The sequence below is a fragment of the Amphiprion ocellaris genome, chromosome 11 (genome assembly GCF_022539595.1).
Source record: "Amphiprion ocellaris isolate individual 3 ecotype Okinawa chromosome 11, ASM2253959v1, whole genome shotgun sequence".
NCBI classification, from domain to species: Eukaryota; Metazoa; Chordata; class Actinopteri; family Pomacentridae; genus Amphiprion; species Amphiprion ocellaris.
This window is the reverse complement of record NC_072776.1, coordinates 14,937,795-14,958,918: the sequence shown is the minus strand read 5'-3', so window position 1 is coordinate 14,958,918 and position 21,124 is coordinate 14,937,795. Positions and strand designations below refer to the sequence as shown.

Sequence of the window (21,124 nt, the reverse complement as noted above, 5' to 3'; positions counted from 1 at the left end):
TTGGTTTTTCCCAGCGTTAGTGAGTCAAAAGCTGCTGTTTCAACACAGACATGTTCACATACATCCACAAACCTCTCAGCACTCAAACACCCACAGACAGGAGGCCGGCTGGGACCGAGGCTCGGCGGCGTCCTCAGACCCACGAGTCGGGGAGTCGCTGAACTTGTTGGTCTGGTTTGAAGGCCTCCATGTGGTCCAGTAGAAGTCCACGTAGTCGGTGTTGGCTATGAACCGCAGCGATTGGCCTGCATCAGGTGGACCGGCTCGTCCTCATAGGGCTCCTCCTGTAGCCTTGAGGGGACCACAGGAACATTCAGTAGCTGTTGGAGTTCTTCCTGTCAGGCTCGTGGTAGAACGGCTCTGAAGAATCTTGTACTTGTCTTATCTGGAACAATCTAACAGCCTAAACTGTTAACAGCGGTGTAAAGAAGCAAACACACAGGCATAGATTAGAACTCAAACTAGATTTATTTTAGAAAGCAAATCAACTTAGAGGCATTTGTTCACACATGTGGCTGAATAGGAGGCCGTCCAATCAGATTCGAGGTCTTCACTCTGTAGGTTGTTTGTTCGGTGAGACTCTTGGACCTCCATCAGCTGACGTGGATGTTTGATGGTCTTCTTCTCTAGTGCCAGATGATTCATCCATGAATTCAGCAGCTACAGACTGAAATGAAGCTCATGCTGCCGTTATTGAATTCCTGTTCCAGATCAAATGTTCAGAGCTCACCTTGAATGCAGTCGTCTGCTGATAGTTTTTCTCATTGTAATCTTCAATAAAGTCTTTTTCCTCATGTCAGGATGTGGTGAGACTCTTTCTCAGTCTCTGCAGACGTCCCTCATTGTGCATCTCCAGAGAAGAAACAGAAAAACTGATCACTGCTTCAGCATCAAACGCTCTCCAGCATTGAGAGTGTTTCAGGAATTCATTCATTGTGTTGTGAACTTTGAAGGAGCAGAAACTTTACAGCTGCCAAAGATATGAGCTCCAATTCTGGATGTTTTAGGAAATGAAGTTCATCAAATGAACACTTGATTATGACTGATAACTCTCATTAAATTACTGAAGAAATCCAGCATAAAAACCTGTAAACTCTCAGGCAGTTTTTGTTAAAGTTTGTCTATAATTCTATCATCATGTTCTGGAACCAGGACTCTGCAGAAGTTCCTTCAATCAGATACTTGTGTGTTTCTATTTAAGGCCTCAGGTTTGAACGTACAGCAGAGGATTAGAAAGGAGTGATTTTAATGTTTAAATCAGTCCAGTAAATGTTTGGCGTGAAAATTATTAAAATTTTGATTTAGATAGATTTGTGTCATAAATAATATTGTAGAGTCTCACTTAAATATATCCAAATGAGTTCAGTGTATTTACATTTTATAGAATATTTGATTCCTTAATCTCAATACTGTAGGGTCTGACCCTAAATATTATAATAATTATGTCAATTTAAATAATATTTTAGTGCAGAGTCATAAACTTTAATCAGCTAAACTTACATAATAAATATCACTGTACAATCTTAACCTGAACATTCATATTATTGAGGTAAATTTACATAAATCATGATATTCTAGAGTCTTAACTGGAATATTTCTAACATTAATCTTTTTGTATTGTGCTGATAAACAACAATAACCCGACTTTCAGATAATATTTGTTGTCTGTGATTGTGAGACTAAATTCCTCCACATTCTGGAACTGGACTGCATTTCCCAAAATGGAAACATGGACAGAATTTAACACTCATGTATCCATGGCAACGCTAAAGTTTCTGCTTCTTACCAAAGTTCACAACACAAGTAAAGATTTTAATGTAAAACTTCAGGGATGACTGCTGACCATAAGTATTCTGATCAATACTTCATGATCAATATCAGGACAGATGTTACAACTCCAGCTGTTGCATTAGACTGCAGTTATTCACAGAGAAATTAAAACATCACATTCCTCATGAAAACTAGATGGGACTTTTATTAAATAAAGTGTTGGTGAATAAATAGTGTAAAAAGTATAAAGCAGCTCCATTAAATCAGGAGATGTGAGACTTCCACAGCATGGATCACCATCTGCTGTGTTGATTCATAGCTGAATGTCAGAATGAACTGAGCTAGAAAAGCTGCTTTGAGCTGCAACATTACGGTCTGACAATCCAACACCATCACAGTTTTCATCTGGTTGTTTTGCTCCAACATGCTGTGAAGTTCAGTTTTTACCTGAATCAATACAGAGATTCTATTTCCAACCAAGACTGGAATAAAAATTAGAATGTTATGAGGTTATTAATGCAACTAAATCCTTTCAGATAGAAGGATTTACTTCTAAGTTCTAATTCAACTTTCAGTTGCAGCACATTGCATTCACAAAGAAAAACAGCGAAACCTTCATAGCAACATTTAATAAACCTAAAGCTTCCCTGTTGGCTCATTGGTGGAGTTTGTTACTGAGCATCTGAACCTTAAATCCAGTGAGACGACCATCTTCAGTCGAGGCCAGTCAGAGAACTTCAAGACCTTCCATCAGCTGGACCAGATGTGGCATCATCTCCCTCTGAACATCTGGATGACAGGAGAAAAGACAGAAATCAAACACAGATCACAGAAATACAATTTATTCACTTTCATCATTTTATAAAAGTAGCATGAACTTTATTAAAACTTGACAACATCAGTAATGAAAGTAAATGTTTTTATCTCGTGTTGAAGCTAAATTTAAAGTCAATTTTAATGACAGTTTATCCTGAGAGGAGTGAGAATGGAGCTTTTCTTTCCTTTTTAGAATATTCCCTCAAAATATTCTGTTTATTATTGGCTTTAGAAGCATTTTTCTTTACTTGTTTATTTTTAGATAGCTCAGACTGATGCACTTTGCTGGTTTGCAGATAATTTCATGTACAATGACAATAAAGATCTTCTACTATAACATATTTTGCAAAAACAAGAACTGCAAACCTTCTCAACCATCTCTCAGGCTGCAAAATTCCAACTGCAACCAACAATTATCTGATGTACTTATTATTGTAATCTTTACTGAACCATCCCTGGAATTAATAAAAATCTGTATATGGATATGATTTTCTCTGAAAGGACCACTATGGAAGCCGTAGTAACAATTAACTATCCTTTGAAGGGAAAGATTAGATCTTCTTCAGGTGGATAAAAAAATGGTCTCCCTTAAAAAACAAAAAAACTGCATACAATAAAGTAAATCTCTTCTGCACTGCACACATACTACACTTTTGTATAACTCTGGATGTCAGAGTAAAGGCAGACAGATCCACCGATCAGCCACAACATTCTGACCACTGACAGCTGAAGAGAACAACATCCATCATCTTGTTCTAATGCAACGTTCTGCTGGGAAACCTTGACGTTCATGTGGATGTTTGACATGTACCACCACCTAAACACTGCAGGACAAACAACCCCCTAGTCGCCATGGCAACAGCAGTCCTTGATGCCAGCTGCCACCCTCAGCAGGACAAACTAAAACTACTCAGGAGTGGTCCGAGGAACACGACAGAGCTAAGCTGTTCACCTGGGTTCCACACTCCCCACATCCAGATCTGACTGAGCATCTGTGGGATGGTCCAGGATCAGCCTGGTCTAGGTAGGACCCACCCTGCAACCCACAGGATCCACAGAATCCACAGGACATCCCCAGAGGTTCTGATGAACCACTGGGTCAGAGGAGTTTTAGCAGCATAAAGGGACCAACACAGTATTAGTCAGGTGGTCAGAATGTTATACTGTTATATAGTCATGCTGATTATATGATCAGTAAATGTTACCATCAATTATAACGTCCACATTGATCAGGAAAAAAAAAACAATCAGTTCATTCAGAAACTGTGGGGTTAAACCTAAAAACACAGACCTCAACAGCAGTTTGTTTCAAAGCAGAACACCAGCTGGTTTTCACTAAAGAAGCTTTAAGTGCAACAATTAAATGACAGTTTTGTTCTCATTAAGTTCAGAGTCAGTCAAAATAATGTACACACACATCAGGAAAAGAAAAACTTTTATAAATATTTCATTTGTATAAGTACTTCTATACATATAGATTCCTCTTTCTAAGTTTGATCAAATCAGGATAATTCTGTGTCCTGTTGTACAATGTTTTCCCAACAGATGGCATTACCCTCATGAATGGAGCATCAACAAGTGACGTCTACAACACAACAGAAATGTCTGGAAGCCAGTGGCCACCACTTTGAGCACCTCATGTAATTGTAGAGGCCAAAGATAACTTTTATTAATCTCGTGATGTCTGAATAAATTTGGTATTGAAATATTTATGCAAGTTTTTCTTTTCCTGATGTGTGTAAACATTATTTTGGCTGACTCTGTATGACGGGTTTCTGACAGGTCACCAGGCAACATCTTTTTATAATAATGACAAACATACCTGCATTCTACAGGAGTGATTTTCCTCATGTGCAGGTAAAGATGTGTGAGGAGCTTAGAGATGACAGGAGCAGGAGTCATCCTCACTAATTCAGCTTCCACCTAGAAACAGAAAGACCACAAACAAACACACTGATATACTCTCAAACGTTCAACCTCACAGCCTCAAAATATCTGTTTAGGAAGTGTTGCGTTTCTAAATTCTGCTGAAAGCATTGACAGACATTCTCTTACAAGGTTGTGTAAAAAGCAGCCTGACCTCTGAGCTACTGAGAAACCTTCCTGAACAAAGTTTCTACGTGTAAATCGGCTCAACAAAAACTAAAACCTCATTCAGAGATAACAGGTTTCGCAAATTATAAACAACCTTCTTTGTTAACTCAGACTTTCTGCTTCAACCTCACATAAAAAGGGGAGTTTAACTCATCAGGTGACTGAAAATGAACGGCTTGTGCAGTTCTAGATCCAAAAGTAGGATGTTTCAACTCATGTTTTACTACAAATACATGCAGTAATAAATAAATACACTGGCTGGTTGTTAGTTTATTCACTATTAATGTCACTTTATATACTGGATTGAACTTGAGCAGTGGAAGAGAGAAGGAATTTAATGAAATTATGGAGATTCAGAGAGGTAATGTTGCGCAATGTTAAGTTAAGCGTGGTTTAATTCAAACCAGCTGAATGTTAAACTTCAGTGCAGCTCAACGGGTTTCAGTTAACCTTAAAGTAAAATAACTTTTTTAAAAGCTAAAATACACAGCAGAGAAATACATGTTGAGAAGGTCAGTCTAATAATGACGGGCAGCTGCGACAGCAACTAACAGCTGTTCAGCGGTAAGTTAGCCACTTGTGTTAATTAGCCCGCTAGCTAACTTAGCCGCTTAGCTAGCTAACGCGTCCGGACCAACTGCTCAAACACGACAAAACACAACTCTTCACAAGTCGCTGACTTAACGTACAACAAAACAACGCTACTGGTTAGAAGTATTTATCTTCTTACCATGTTTTACTCCAAAAATAAGACCAACAGCAGCCAGAAATGCTACCAGACGTGCCGACCATAGATATACATAGACTAGATACGCTAGCGCGCTGTCTTCTATATTATCTATGGTCTGACCAATCACTGCTCTCTGGCTCTCAGTCAGTCTGACCAATCACTGCTCTCTGGCTCCGCCCTCTGAGAATCTTGTTGTCGTTTGGCTCCACACTTGCTGATGACCACTTCCGGTCTCAGAAAATGAAAAAACGGACCTTTTTCCGTTTCTGTCTCTTACTGATTTTACTTTCTTGTCATTCTAAATATATAACGAAAATCAAAGCATTTAAAAAAAAAAAAAATCGTATATCCCTTTTGATCATGAAAAGGAAAAACGCCTTGTATTTCAATTTTAATTTTTGTATTTTAAAATGAAAATCAAATAACCACTAGTTTTTTGTTTTTCAATACCCGTTTCAGAACGGAAAATCCAATTACCAGATCCGTACACGGACCTTATAATACTGCCACACATCAGATTCTATTAGTGTTAGAGGCCTTACAAGTTGGTAAAATGTTGACCAAAGACTGTGTTTTTAGTAGAAAATATGGATTCATTCATTTTTGTAGACTTACAAAAGCTTTTGGAGGCCACAATACCAAACTTGTTTGAAAATGTTGCAGGTTTTTTTTTTCCATTTTCAAGGGTCAGTCTGTTTGAACCATGCAATCATTTGGATCTGCTGCAAACACATTTCAGTCATCACTGACTGTGGGAATTATATTTTAGAGATGTTGAACTCTTGAATTTGCTTCTCTTGAGTTTTCTTGGGGGAAAATACACAAATTCCCAGGTATGAAAACATGAAAAAAAAACTGCAAAAAATATTTAATAGAACTCAGTTTTGGGTCCCAAATAACAAATGAGTAGAGTGAACAAATCTGAGACGATGGAGCAACACTGCTATCTGAGGTGACACAAACTGATCCAGTGTGGAAAAGCTTGTATGGAGAGTATTTATGTAGAGCAACAGCCAGGTGCCAGCACCTGTTCACCCTCATACATCTGTTTATAAGAACACCCTGTTCTCATGTGTATCTTGCAATGTAGCTCTTATTGTGTAACTTTACCTTGTCTGGCTGACTGAACGGACATGAGGGTGACTAAAATAAATGCTGCATTTCATCAGGGCCCTTTGCATGTGTATTGGTTACCATCATCACAGGATCACATCATTCAAAAATACGATTTCAGAACATCCTTCAGCACACCAGAGAAAACAATTTCCACGGCTGTCTTTGTTGACAGATGCAACACCCAATGATGAGAATTAACGAAGCAAACTAAACAAAGCTTTCCAATCTTTGATCGTAGATCTGAAGCAGGTTTCAAGCCTCCAGGTGGACACACAGCAACAGAGGCAGATAATGATGTCGTTTACTGTAGCAACATGTTGTGTTGCTACAGTAAACTGTGAGTTTGTATGCGCTTGTGCAATATGTGACTTTCTTGTTCCATCGCAATGCACCATAGGACATCTGGCACTGGTCATGTGATCACTACCTGTAGATTCAACCTAAAGATGTTCACCTGCCTCAGTCTCCAGTCCTGAACAGGAGGCCCTTTGAATTTAAGTGTCACAGCATGACTTAAAATGTCTCATTATGCAGTTCATGCTACAGCAAAAGTTAACTTTGATCTCTCTGGGACTAAGACTTGTTGTTGCACACCGACGGTGAGAAGTGCAGAGTTCGATAATGTCCGTTGGACGTGTCATGTGAGGAGTTCTAGTGCACGGTCTTGGATCCAGCCAGTGAATTTCTAAAGTGTGACTTAATTTCCTTGAAAACTGTCAGCTGAGAATTTCCAGGAAGGTGTAACACGCCAGTGCTCATTAATTAGTAACACATGATTCTTTCTGCCATGCAGAGGCCTGCTGAGAAGCAGTTTCCTACAGCATCCACAGAAATAAAACACCAGGAGATGGAGTTTACATTCCTGTGCAGTGTCATCATCTCAACCAACACATCCACAACCGACGTCCTTCTTCACATCCCAATGAGGAATGTGCGATTTAACTATTGTCCACACACTGCCTCACACACAAACAGCCAAGCTAAATATTACCTCAGAGGTGTCACTGTTACAGAAGTGGCTGATGGCAAAGGAGGGCCTCTCAGCTGGACTTCTCATTACACCATCACTCTGCAGGAGGAATCACCACCAGTGTGGCTTAACACCTAAACTACAGTCAAACCGTTAATAACCTATAGCCCAGTTCGAAAAGAACAGTTTTTAAGGTGTTACTTTAAAAAAAAAAATCTGTACTAAAAAATGTTTTTTATTACACAGAGGGCATCTGAATCTAATATAAACTTTCAAACATGTACTGTGAAGCCATATATGTGCAAAACTGTGCAAAAGTAATAGGCTTTGATATAGTCTTATGAAATCAACCATCATTTATCAACAAGATACACTTGCAAACATTTTTTAAAGGTACTTGGATAACTTTCCATAGTTTTTCCACGGATGCAGTCTGCCTCACTATTTTCTGTCTCCTTGTATAATCCAGACTGACTTGATAATGATGAAATCTGCCATCTGTTGCAGGACTTAATGTTCTTCTTTATGTCTCTGTCTGGGTTTGGTGTCATGCTGCAGAAAAAAACTGGAACCAATCACACTCCTCCATGATGGTTTTATGTGACAGATATGAATCTAAAAATCGGAAGTGCCTCAGTTTTTTTGCACAGTTTTCTGAGGCATGGGACGAGGCAGAACAAGTATTACACAAATACAATAAGGCTAAAAAATAAAGGTATAATAAAGACAAAGTACAAGGCATGATGAATTCAAATGTGGACATATACACGTATGAATTGATGAATTTACATATAAATATGTGCCTGTATGGCATGATGGATAATATACTCGCATTTCTGTTTTTTGCTGTTAAAATGTTATTGAGAGAAATGCTGAACATGATGTTATCAGACATGAAGAGCTGCAAAGAGAGAACACAGCTTTACATTTTGTTGTTGGGTTATGTTGGAGCAAACAGTGCTTCATGACGTTCAAGCACTCAAAGAGCCGTAGGGAGAAAAGCAATGTTAAGACATGTTGCAAACTGCAAAAGCTTTACCAGTAAAAAAATGCGTTGAAAGTGTTGTTGCATCAGAAGAACTACAGGAAGGAAAGCAGCACAAATCTCTAAAAGGAGGACTTATATAAGTTTTTAATGCTCTTTAATAAAGTATTACTACAAAGCCAGCTGCAAAGTCAGTAAAAACCAGCCCAACTAGCACTTCACTGAAAAATGTTGCAGCGAGTTAAAAGCTCGACTGCATCCTTGTAGATGTGGCAGCTGATTAGTAACCATAATATGATCAAGCATCACATTACTGCATTACATGTAGTATGATTACAGCAATGCATTACTTCATAATGTGTGTAGCATTCATTCTAACTGTAAATGAGAATATACTTTTATCTGGGTCAATATATAATTGAGGGACTTTTGAAGTCCATGGGATATATCTTGCATACATTTTTATCAAAAGTCAAAAAATAAAGGTTTTTATGTTCATTATGATCCTGTCTTTACGAATTCCATAATTATTTATCATGGAAACAATCACTTATTAATAAAAAATGACTGGATATCACTAAAATGTTAACTAAATAACCGTCCAAGTTTAACAACATCCACCTTCTAATTAGCTAAACAACAATAAAATGAACTTATTCAAAAAGAGATTTGATCATGTTCTTTTTATTAAGTTGAGATAATGCTGACATATACTTCTTTTTTGGTAATATATCAATGTTTTTAAGGAAAATAAAAATTGTATCTTTGTCTGAGAAATCACTCTCAGCTAAGTTACCCATTACAAAAACACCTCTCAGGGAAGTGTGTTAATTCCAGATCACATGACTTGCTCCACATGATGTCATTTCCTCCTGAAGAAAAGACTGGCAAGACTCCAAGAACTTCTGAGTTATTTAATATAAAGTAGTGTGTGAGTCAAGTGTGGATTTATCACACGTCAACAGGTTTACTACAATACCTTGATAAATAACTTTCAATTTCAAGTTTACTCAATTGTATATATAATATTTTAGAAGAATCTTTCTCAAAAAATGCCATGTGGTGTTTGGTTATAGGCAGCCATGTTGATTTTAGGCCTGAAAACAGCCAAAATGTCAACTATGATACCTGTCAACTATGTTACAAAAAGTCCTGCAAATCTATGTTGACCCACCTAACAACCTAATGAAGGCACCATCCAAATAACTGTGAGTCATGTTCAGCATATGGGCTGGTGTTGTTCATGTCGAGGTCTCTCAGTGAGAGTCTATGTTGTAACAGGAGGAGGGTTTGTGAATGTCAATAAAGTCTTCACGCACCCAAACACAGGGTGATGACGTCGGCAGGGTAAACACTGTCCTCTGTGTTTCCTCTGTGGATTCTCACCAACTGTGCAGCATCCAAACACAAGGTGAACTTCAGTTCACACACACACGCACTCCAGTCTGGGCTTCTTCCTACGTCATCATCTGGGAAAATGAAATAAACAGAGTCACAACCTTTTCACTTACTCTTGTTATTTCCGTGTTTCCCACAGAGTGTCGGTGCTGCTACAGCTGTGGTCACACGGTGTTGATTAAAGCACAGATCGCTGATGGATAACAGTTAGAATAATGAGGTACAACACACAATGTACACTGTGTAGTTTTTATTCAGTGTTTCTAGGAAAACGGGCTTTTCTTGCTCCCTCACATTGAACTCCTGAATGAAGCTCAATGGTGGACATTCAACAAGGCTGTCAGAGAAGACGTCTCAAAAGGAACTTCCATGAAATCAGCTCTTGATTTTCAGGGATGAATCTGGCCCCCTCACAACAAAGTGTTCCCTTAGTGAGCAAACATAACCTGCATGGTTGTTTACCATGACTTACTGGGAGGATTGCAGATGGTGTCGAATGCTAAAATGAGCCAATTAATTTTTCTGGATGGACTATCCAGTGACTTTCATTTAGTATATTTCTGTGCAATTAGTTTTAGAATCAAATCAAGAGGTTTTGAGATACTGAACCAGCATAAGGAAAAACTAAATCAAGATATTCCTTATTGAGACAATGTCATATTTAATTCAGTGGAGCTACTCCCTACAAAGTCCCTACAAAAACTTATGTCAGTGTGTCCTGTCAGCTGCACTGAAAAGAGGAAAAATTCAGTTTGATTTGATTGCACAAGAATGACAGCAGAAATGTAGGAGACGACATCTCAGTTTGTTGTCATCCCTCCTTCAAAAGGCTCTTTGGGGGTTAAGTCTTTAAGTTTAAGGTTAAAATCAGTGTAAATGAAGGAAGAAAACAGCGTCCAAGGATATGTGTGTGTGTGTGTGTGTGTGTGTGTGTGTGTGTGTGTGTGTGTGTGTGTGTGTGTGTGTGTGTGTGTGTGTGTGTGTGTGTGTGTGTGTGTGTGTGTGTGTGTGTGTGTGTGTGTGAGTGTGTGTGTGTGTGTGTGTGTGCGTGCGTCCTTGGCCTGCCAAGTGCTGACCCAGTTTTCCTGCTGTGGGTTGGCATCACCTGCAAGCAGCAGCCGGGTGCACAGAGACTCATTCACACGACTGCACACACACAAACACACACACAAACACACACACACACACACACACACACACACACACACACACACACACACACACACCACACACTAAGAAGCAGAAATGCGATTGTGTTTGAATCTGTACATTGATGACTATGGTGCTCCATAGAAACGTGCCGTGAGCATTTTTTTTTCTCTGTTTGTGTGCAGGTGTGCAAAGGTGTTGGCCTTGGCCGTCTGAAAGAGAGACTCTGCGCTCTTTAAACAGTCTTGAACTGCTCTGTGGCAGGAAGAGAACATTTTTCAGAATGTTGATCCAAATCACACGCACAATTAAACAAGCATAAAATGGTGCACGTTAGTCCTTGATGTTGACTCCCCTTTTGTTGAAGCATCTCGCTCAACTACAACGTCTGACGCATGAAATACCTTCAGGTCTAAATTCAAGCTGAAATTTGCATAAACACACACACAGTAATAATAGAATATCTGTGTCGAATAATTATGCTATTCTTGACTTCAGTTTGATTTGTGTGTTTGAGTGAGTGTGTGCCCTTTTTTGCCGTTTTTCTTTTGCATATTCATGGTGGAATTTCTAGAAGAGGAATATTCAAATAATGCAGGATGATCAAATATTCCACATTGAAATGCAAATTTTCTTTCCACAGAGGGCAGCCACCAGGGAGGACATTACCATGAAACAGAGAAAAGATTGTGATGTTCATACAACCAGTAAAAAATTAATTTAAATGTTTTACTCACGGTAGAATTCATTCAGGTTACATCCACATAACTATATACCTGTATCTGTCTATTTATGGTGCAGGTGTTTTATTATCAAGGATACAGTACCTATAAAACTATAAAAAGTATTCACTGCATGAAGTGTGGTCAATTTACACACAAAAAAAAATAGAAAGGGAAAAAATCTTTCATGGCAAAGTCAATTATTTACAAATATAAAACATTAAATAAATGATTGCATAAATATTCACCCCCCTCATTATTTAGATGTACCTTTGGCTGTAATCACAGCATTGAGCCTGTGCTAATGAGTCTCAATCAGCCTTTCCACATCTGGACGCTGCAATTTTACCCCATTCTTCTTTGTAAAACTGTCAGATTACACAGGGATCATGAATTGAGTGATGTCTTTAAAGCATTTTTATGTAGCTTTGCTATAGGTCATTCTCTTCCTGGAAAATAAATTTTCTTCCAAGTTCTCCAGTTTGTCCTGGAACCCCCATATAAAACCAAATACTATTCCTCTTTTTAAAACTGTATGAACACAGCATCTGGGTCTGCTGTGTTTGGATGCATCATGATTAAGCTCACATTCTCAAAATGAAAATCATCATCAAAGAGTTAATTTTATTACCTTACTTCCCAAAACACTCTGCCTTTGCAGTATTGGAGACACAAGTACATTAGACGGTAATGAAACCCATCAGTTAACACATACTACCAGTCAAAAGTTAGGACACTCCTTCTCATTCAGTGGTTTTTATTGATTATTTTATACATTGTAGATTCATACTAAAGGCATCAAAACTATAGAAGAATACATATGGAATTCTGTTGTAAGCAAAAAAGTTAATCTTCAGTGTTAATCTGCAATGTAGAAAATAATACAAATAAATTGAAAGCATTGAATGAGAAGGTGTGTCCAAACTTTTGACTGATAGTGTACATGAACATCAGTCTATGCTTCCATCTGTGAAGGTGAACACCTGAATGACTCTCACGTGCCTCAAAAACACCTGTAGGGGACGAACACCAACTCAAAATATGACTCTAATGTCCAGGTTTGTACGTCAACGTAATTGTACACTGTTAAAGTAAAATAGCATGGACCTAAAACTGTAGAAGAATTATGGAGCGAAGCAAGGAAACAGTAAAACCTGTAGAGAAACAGGTGAAAGAGAAATACTGCAGGTAGAACAGGGAAAAGAAGAACACAACCACATACATGAGGGACTGCTGAGACCGGAAAAGTAGAGTTACTGCAGAAGCAAGAGAATGCTGTCGTTGTGGAAAAGAGAACTGGACATTAGCTCACCCTAAGCCCAGCTTCAAAGCAGTCTGTCACACAGAAACGCATTCATCTTACTATCCTGTGGGACTTTTCTTTGACTGCATTCATTCACTAAACGACGTGGAGCCAGAGACACACTGACATGCAGAGAACGAGTATCAAGTGTTTGCACCGTGCCTCATTTTGCTGGAGCTAAGCCTTTTTCCTCGCTTCTGCATGTACACTTTGGGCTTGTCCCCGCGTGTGAGCGCATGTGTGTGAGATGTGTCTGCACATCTTTGCCTTTGCACGCTCGCTGCAAGTGTGTACACGTGTGTGCACTCTGTCCTTGTTCTTGCACGCTCTCGGGTTTTGAAGCTTGCAGTCATTGTGCTTCTTTTGTCTGCAGTTGCTTTGTTTTCCTGATGACCGGTCAGTGAAACAGCAGCGGTTAGCTGTTAAACCAGCACACCCGTTTGTGTCTCAACAACACGGGACAATATGAAGCGAGCTGGAGCTATATAACCCCCAGGAGACCCAAACAAACAAGTGCTTGGAGCACTAATCGTCAGGACAAAGAGGAATAACCAACCCGTCCATCGCCAAAACCCCAAACCCATCATCTGCAGGGGCGGGAGAGAGGTTCTCCTAAAAAGACATGTTTTGAATTGACAGGCCATAGCAAGAGCTTTATTTTTAAACCATTCTTTCAATTTACTCACTTCCAATATTCATGAATGGTTCTCTTTTTCAGTTTTATTCACTGTTGGAACAAAAGTTTAGGCCGCTGTAAATCACTGATAAAAGACTAATCTAAGCCAGCATGAACAGCTTTTTTTACTCTCTTGGTGACACGACACAGAGGAAGTCATTTAATGCAGTGGAGGATGTATTGTATGGCAGACATCTATGTAGGGGTCACATCCGACTCTCACTAATATATTGCATTTCTCAAGTTTTGCATCTAAAACAAAACAGCTTTAGAGTTTCCTGTCAATGATTAAAATCCTAATAACCCATCTTCATGTATCAAAATTGTGTATTTAAACTTTTTTCCCCATTAAAATGATAATACAAATAATAAAAAAAGACAAAGTTCCCAGACAAAACAAAACAAAAAAAACTTTTGAAACAACCGTATGTTGAGATTGTTTGGAGGTGAATTCAGTGAAGAAGTACAGGTGACAGGACAGTGATCACAGAGCACGAACTTTGAGTTGTTCCACTTTTAACAAACTGTATTCAAAACTATGATCATCATGAGGACAACATTTCACTCACACATTTCAGCACCCTCACCTGATGAATACCTGTTGTTGAAAGAAGGATGAGTGAGAGGGAATGATCCTGAGTGTGAGTCATCACAGCGTCTGTCATGAGCTGGATTATGTGTGCGGTCATCGTTGGAGCAGATTACTGTTGTTAAGAGCGAACCAGCGATGTAAGACTGGAGTGTAAACCAGGGATGGAGCCTGAAGACAGAGAGAGCAGGGGCATAGTGGCTTCTCATGAGAGAATCGGTGTGCATGTCTATCCGTGTGTGGTGTTTTAATGCATGTGTGTGGGTGTGTGTTTGTGTAACCATCCAGCTTCAGGTGACCCTTTCAGACCACAGGTGCTTCCAGGAATCCAGGAAGCCTTTAGGAGCTTTACCCGCAGTTCAACTACAGGAGTCTAATTTTAGTTCAGGGTTCTGAAAGATTGCCTTTGCAAGAATTTACCAAAAAAAGACTCTGATGTCAAAGTGAAAACAGATTGCTCCAAATTAATGTCAATTAATTAGAATATAAAATATAAAACAAGCAATTGTGTAAGTATTCACCCCCTTTAAAATGACTCATCTGATTTAACACACGTGCAACCAACTGGTACTAGAAGTCACACAGTTAGTGACATATAGATCATCTGAGTGCAGTGAATGTGTCTTAAGTGATGGTAGTACAAAGACAAATGTGTCTGTAAGGTCCAGTCACTGGTGAATCAACATTATTGGCTACAATTACATCATGAAGACAGAAGAATACTCCAACAAGCTCAGTGGAAAGCTTATTGAAATGTATAATTTGGGAGATGGATATAAGAACATTTCAAGTCACTGAATATCTCTTGAAGAGCAGTTAAATCCATCATTGTGAAATGAAAGGAATATGGCACGTAAACCTTCCTAGAGCAGGTCATCCTCAAAAACTGAGTGACTGTGCGAGAAAGACATAAGCAAAGGAGGCCACTAAGACACTGGAGGAGTTACAGGCTTCAGAGGCTGAGATGAGAGAGACTGTACATACACCAGCTACTGCCTGCTCTTCATCAGTCAAAGCTTTATGGAAGTGTGGTAAAGAAAAAGTCTCATCTATAGTTCACCAGAAGGCATATGAGACACTCAGAAGTCAACTGAAAGAGGCTGGTTTGGTCTGGTTAGACTTAATTTGAGCATTTTGGCCATCAGGCTACAGGCTATGTTTGGTGGACACAAAATACTGCACATCATCACAAATGCACCATTTCCACCATGAAGCATGGCGGTGGCATCATCATGAAGTTCTCGGCATCAGGCCCTGGAGGGCTTGAAAAACAGATCCTGGAGAACGGCCTTTGCTAAAAGAACCGTAACTTGGTAGAAGATTTGTTTTCCAGCAAGACAATGAAGCATTCAGCCAGAGCTACACAGAAATAGTTTAAAGACATCAAGATGAATGTTCTGGAGAGGCTGAGTCAAAGCCCAGACTTCAATCCACTTGAGTATTTATGGCTGGACTTGAAAAGGGCTGTTTACTCACAATCCCTGTGCAGCTTCACAGTTCTGCAAGATGTGCAAGACTGATTGAGACAGAGACGCATTGAAATCTTTTTTCTTTTGACACAAAACTGTATTTTATGTAAATTCTTCCAATTTTCTTTAATTCTCCAAGTTAAATTATTCATGATTCAGTGTTGAAATACAATTAAAGGAGAAAACTCCTTAGGGGGTTGAATATTTTTTATATGCACTGTAATTTATGTCCGGTTAAGAAGAAGCTGTACATCCATTCAGGAGCTGTTCTTGCAGAGCACACTGCAGCTGATGTTTTCAGTGCGACAGCGAACATAATCGACAACTGAGCTTCTCTCTTGAGCTTTGAGATTGAGGAATTTGATTCATTAAAATCTGGGGCAGACATGTAACATAATGTAATGGTAACAGATGAGCTGAAAAACTTCTCAGTCTGTTTAGATTCCATCTTGTTTCAATTTCAGAGCAAACAAAGCAGATTTCTTCTTCAAACATGCCCATATTTCATTTTCTAAACTGCTTTTAGAAGGTTTTTGTTCATCACAGCAATCTCCCATGAGCGGCTCGATAAGCAACAAAAAAAGGTCACCTTGGTCCAGTTTTTCTCAATGGACAGTTTCCATTGTCCTCTCTGTCAATAATGTGTCAAGGATGAACAGAGGTGATATCAGCTGATACTAATATGACTTTGTGTCAGGTGGAAAATGGGCACATTTCCAAAAACTATAACTTTAATTCTAAACAATGCCACTTTTCCATATATGTGATACTTAAGAGCAACTTGACAGAACTGGCAGTTCACCAAACGCTGCACGTGCACTGACCACAAAATACCTAAAATACTGTGCCAAAGGTAAACAGTTACACCCAATTAAAAAAAACACACACGTACAATGAAAACATGCTACATGCACAACATGTTTAGTAAATCAAACAACAGCAAAACTAGTTCCACTGGAACACGCTCACGCTCTCAGATTTGTCTTTGTCCCAGTTTGTGCTTAACTTATTCCTATTTATCTGTTCATACAATATGTGTGTATTTGTTTTCTTTATATAGTCTTAAAGTTTCACAGGTTGACTTTATTGCCTGTGTTTGATGAGTGTGTGTTGGTACTGGCAAGAGAATACAAACACACACGCGTTCACATCTCAAGGCAGTCCTTGAGTCTGGCATTCAAAGTGGGTCACATAGCTGCAGAGGGTGGGGGAGCATAACAATCTCCCCCCTACTCTCAGGGCATAGTTGAACCAGTTGAGGTAAACTGATCAACTGATGTGTTGCCAGCATTTACTCTGCTCCTCTTGGTTTTCTTTGTTATGGTAGAAAATGAATCAGTATGTGAACTGCTGACACTGTGGGTTTTGGATTTGGAAAATGTAGAAATGAAACTATACGTTCATTAAAAAAACTGGAAGTCTCTGCAAATCTTTCATCAGAATGCAGCTGAATCAGGTGCTGCTTGGCTCAAGGACAGCAATTTTCCAGAGAAAAAGGAGTGGACTGGAGCACGCTGCATTTCAAAACTGCAGCGTCTTCATCAGAGCCAAGGTGGAGAAAGATTTAAGGCAAACACATATAGTCAAGGTTCAATATTCTGACACAGTTTTTGCACAATTCACAGTTGCGAAATCATCCGTGTGCTCAAGTCCATTATAGTTCTCTGGAAAGGAACGAAAAAAACAAGTCATTATGTGTTGTGCATTAACCTACTTTTTCCATTTTACTTCCCCCACTGCTTGTTTTCCTCTCCTTATTTCATTCCAAGGCACCCTTCCTTTACACAAATAGTATACACCATGTCCCAAAAGTTCATTCTCCCCACTGGACAACGTGATTGATTGTTTGTCACCAAAATGGGCTACACCTGGTCAATCAGGTACTGTTCGGTTGTTTGTCTGGTCAAACTGTCAGGTCCCAGCATGTACATTTCTTGCTTGACAAAAATGCATTACACTGACATCAAAATTCTGGAAGTGTTGTTACTATGGCCAAGAGTGAGGGTGGAAAAGCTCCTCTGTCAGAGTCTGAGATTCATGCACAGGCCATTGCTCTTCCAAATGCAGGAAAAACTGGTCAGCAGGTAGATCAAGCCCTGGCAGAAGTATCCGCTGGGAGCAGAAGTGATAGCAAAGGTACAACAAAGGGAGGATTCTTCAAAGATTTGCCTCGTTCAGGACGTCCATCTGTCCTAAATGCAACAGCCAAAGATCTGATGAGAAAGGCCGAGGGTAAAAGGCACCAATCATCAAAAATCTTGGAGAAGATGTTTCTAAGAGCACTGTGCATTGTTATTTAACAGAAACAGGAAAGCTTACAAGAGGCAACATACCCCACGACTCACCAAACTGCAAAAGGACAAGAGACTGACTTTTGCAAAGAAGCACATAACTCTGACTTCTAAAGACTGGGAGAACTGGATTTTCTCTGATGAATGTCCTCTCTACTTATTTCCGACACCCAACAGCCAAAATAATCTGTACAGATCATTGTGAAAAAATACCATCTTCAGAGCAAGTAAAATTCAGTGCCCATAGTATGATTTGGGAGACTATGTCCACTTCAGGTCTCTCTGCTGCACATTGTGCCTCAAGGTTCCACTGTTATTGTGCAGTATTTTACCAACAATATTCTAGAAAAGATACTACTTCCAGTTTTGGCCAGGAGGAGAAAATGGGGGCCTGTGGCTGATTGGATGTTTAACAGACGTTTGTAATTGGTATTGATGCAAGATGGTGCTCCTGCTCACAGTGCCTGTGTGACTCAGCAGTGGTGTTCTGACCATCTACCTGGCTTTCTGCATAAGGAGGAATGGCTACTAAACTCCCCTGACCTCAACCCAACTGAGAACTGTTGGGGAATCCTGAATAGTCACATCTTTACCAGTCCACCACCGACCACCATGAAACAGCTCAACTCCAGGGCTGTGGGAAGATAGAACCATCCACACTCAAGAAATTTGTATAGTCCATGCATGAAAGACTGATTAAAGTGAAAGAGGAAAATACTAGTTACTGGATAAATTGATTACATCAGTCTTCTGAGCTTTGATTTTCTGGAGAGAACTAACTTTTGGCACACTGTGTACACGTTAAAGTTTGTAAGATGTCCCATTTACAAAATGCAGTCAAACATTAACCTGAACCAAGTGACTGAGTTTGCCAAAAGAACACTGAGTCCTTCAGTCAAAATGTCCTCCGTATCACTGCATTAATCACTTTTTCCTGCCTGTCCTCGACTCACTCCAGGTCCAGGAGGAAAGGTATTTTTTATTAGAAATCAGACCGTCAGTGTCATCCTTGTCTTGTAAGATACAACAATAAAATACATTTTGGATTGATTATTATTGAAAGATTGGGTTAATTCACTGAGAAGATGTCTCTTAATGTGTAGATCATGTTTTAAATACTGACACAACACATTTTCATTCATGAATACTGAGATTTGAGAGTCTTGGTGGATGCTTATGCTGACTTTTGACTGGTAATGCTGTTTATAATGATCATGATTCTTTTTTATTGTCTAATGTTGACAGAAAAGTGTTACCTGGGTATTGATATGGTGCAATGATCATTTAGACCTTTAAACACTTTGGGCAATACTTTATTATTGCTGTAGGTTAGATGAGAAGATGAATGTGTTCATGTTTGGACACTAATTATACAGCTGCAATGATCAACTGAGCAAGTTATCCATAAGGTATTTATGAGCTGCAATTAAAGTATTTCATTACCACTTATAAACCTTTAAGAAGTGGCGCCTTACTATAAAGTGGCACAGTGAATTTCTTGCCATTCTTTCAGTGGCCAAATGCCAGTTTTGGAAGTCATAGATATACAGTAAATATTTTTGTAGGCTGGTTCCCTTCTTTGGGAGTGAAACTGCTTGTACAGTCAATGTACATTACTGTGTTTGTGAGAAAAACATACAGCTGGATGCTTTCCTGGCTGCACTCATGTTATTTCCCATTCATCACAGCAGCACTGAGGGATTCAATGAGATTAAATGTCCCTGTTTGCTGACATGAAATAAACTGAATGTAAGTGAGCTGCTGGTGTGTTGCAGTGTGTATTATGTTTGGGGCTGGGTGTGTGCGACTTACTGTATATGAAATTACACATGGGGCTCTGTCTGGCAGCATCAAGGAGAAGCGGGAGTGGGCCAGAGGGGACGTAAATGAGCCAGGCGATCGAAAGGAAAGAAGGGGGCTTGTTCTGGGGTGTAATGAGTTTCAACCCGGCGACCCGCCTATATATTTTCATACAGGCCTTATTTTGTTCATGTCACACCCTCACATGCAGACATCAAATATTTCCTTCCCTCCTCCACCGCTCTACCCCCGGCTCTCTTTACCTGGATTCATCTCTCACGTTTCGGGTTTATTTTGCTTGGGTTAACTACTGTTTACCCTCCTCTCGTGAGGTGGTTGAAGTACATGTTTGTGCTCTACAGGGTGCGTTTTGGACTATAATTAGGGTAGCAGGTTTGAGGTAAACACAAGCCAGAATTTAGGTCACATATTCTCAGTGTTATGGGCTACTGTGGGTGGGGTTTCCTTACACTGGAGACACTTTGAAGTGACAATAGAGCCTGTCTGTTTTAAAATCTTCCTTAAATTGTACCTATTACGCATCTGTCTGCTGTCGTGTGTTTTGCATTTATGCGTAACTGTTGTTTTTAATTGGGTTCACAGATGCAATGCCAGGTATTTCCCTTGTTAAAGTCAGCTGCTGCATCACACACCCTCGCGTCCTCATGTTAACCCGTCTTCCTGCCATTCTACATACTTTTTTGCATAATTATTGCCTAGAGGAGCTGTAAACATACTCTCCACACTCATTTGCATTTTGTTTGGGCTGGCACAGAGCAGGAACATATAGGTCACGCAGTCTTACTGGCACATTCTGTTATCTTCATGTGTAAATTTAAAGTGTGTGAACAGGTGGAGAACGCCTGCACGTCTGGTCAGCGTTTAGCCTAATAGATTTCTGTATGTTAATATGAACACGTCACATATTTGGCATTTGCTTGTTTCTTTGCAGTCAGCTCAGGGATCTTCCATGATGTTCTTGTCATGTGTCTGATTACATCTTATTGTATCTGTTTATTTCCACTGCCATTTTGACAGAAGATGGTGCCAATGAGGGGGGAAACTGCATGTTTTCCATGTTTTTGGCTCTGCTGGGAAGCATCACAAGATTAAGGAAAGTTGGAAAGAAAAATTTATGAGGAGAAAAGCACAGAGAAAAAAACACATCCACTGGCTGCAAACTTACAGCTCATGCAAGTATTTTTTCATTAAAACCTCAGTGGACAAAAAAATACTAAAACTGAGC

The 21,124-nt window shown here is 39.5% G+C and overlaps 1 long non-coding RNA gene across 2 annotated transcripts; it reads right to left on the bottom strand.

Annotated features, from left to right (window-relative positions):
- Nucleotides 1-449: 449 nt before the first annotated feature.
- Nucleotides 450-4,536, bottom strand: LOC129349987 (uncharacterized). Of its 2 annotated transcripts, XR_008603170.1 has the most exons (4): nt 4,409-4,507; nt 3,539-3,680; nt 731-2,559; nt 450-667 (listed from the first exon to the last, which is right to left on the bottom strand). It is a non-coding gene; the product is annotated as an uncharacterized LOC129349987 (long non-coding RNA). The 2 variants fall into 2 exon arrangements; XR_008603171.1 differs by lacking the exon at nt 3,539-3,680 and having other exon boundaries at nt 4,409-4,536.
- Nucleotides 4,537-21,124: the final 16,588 nt, after the last annotated feature.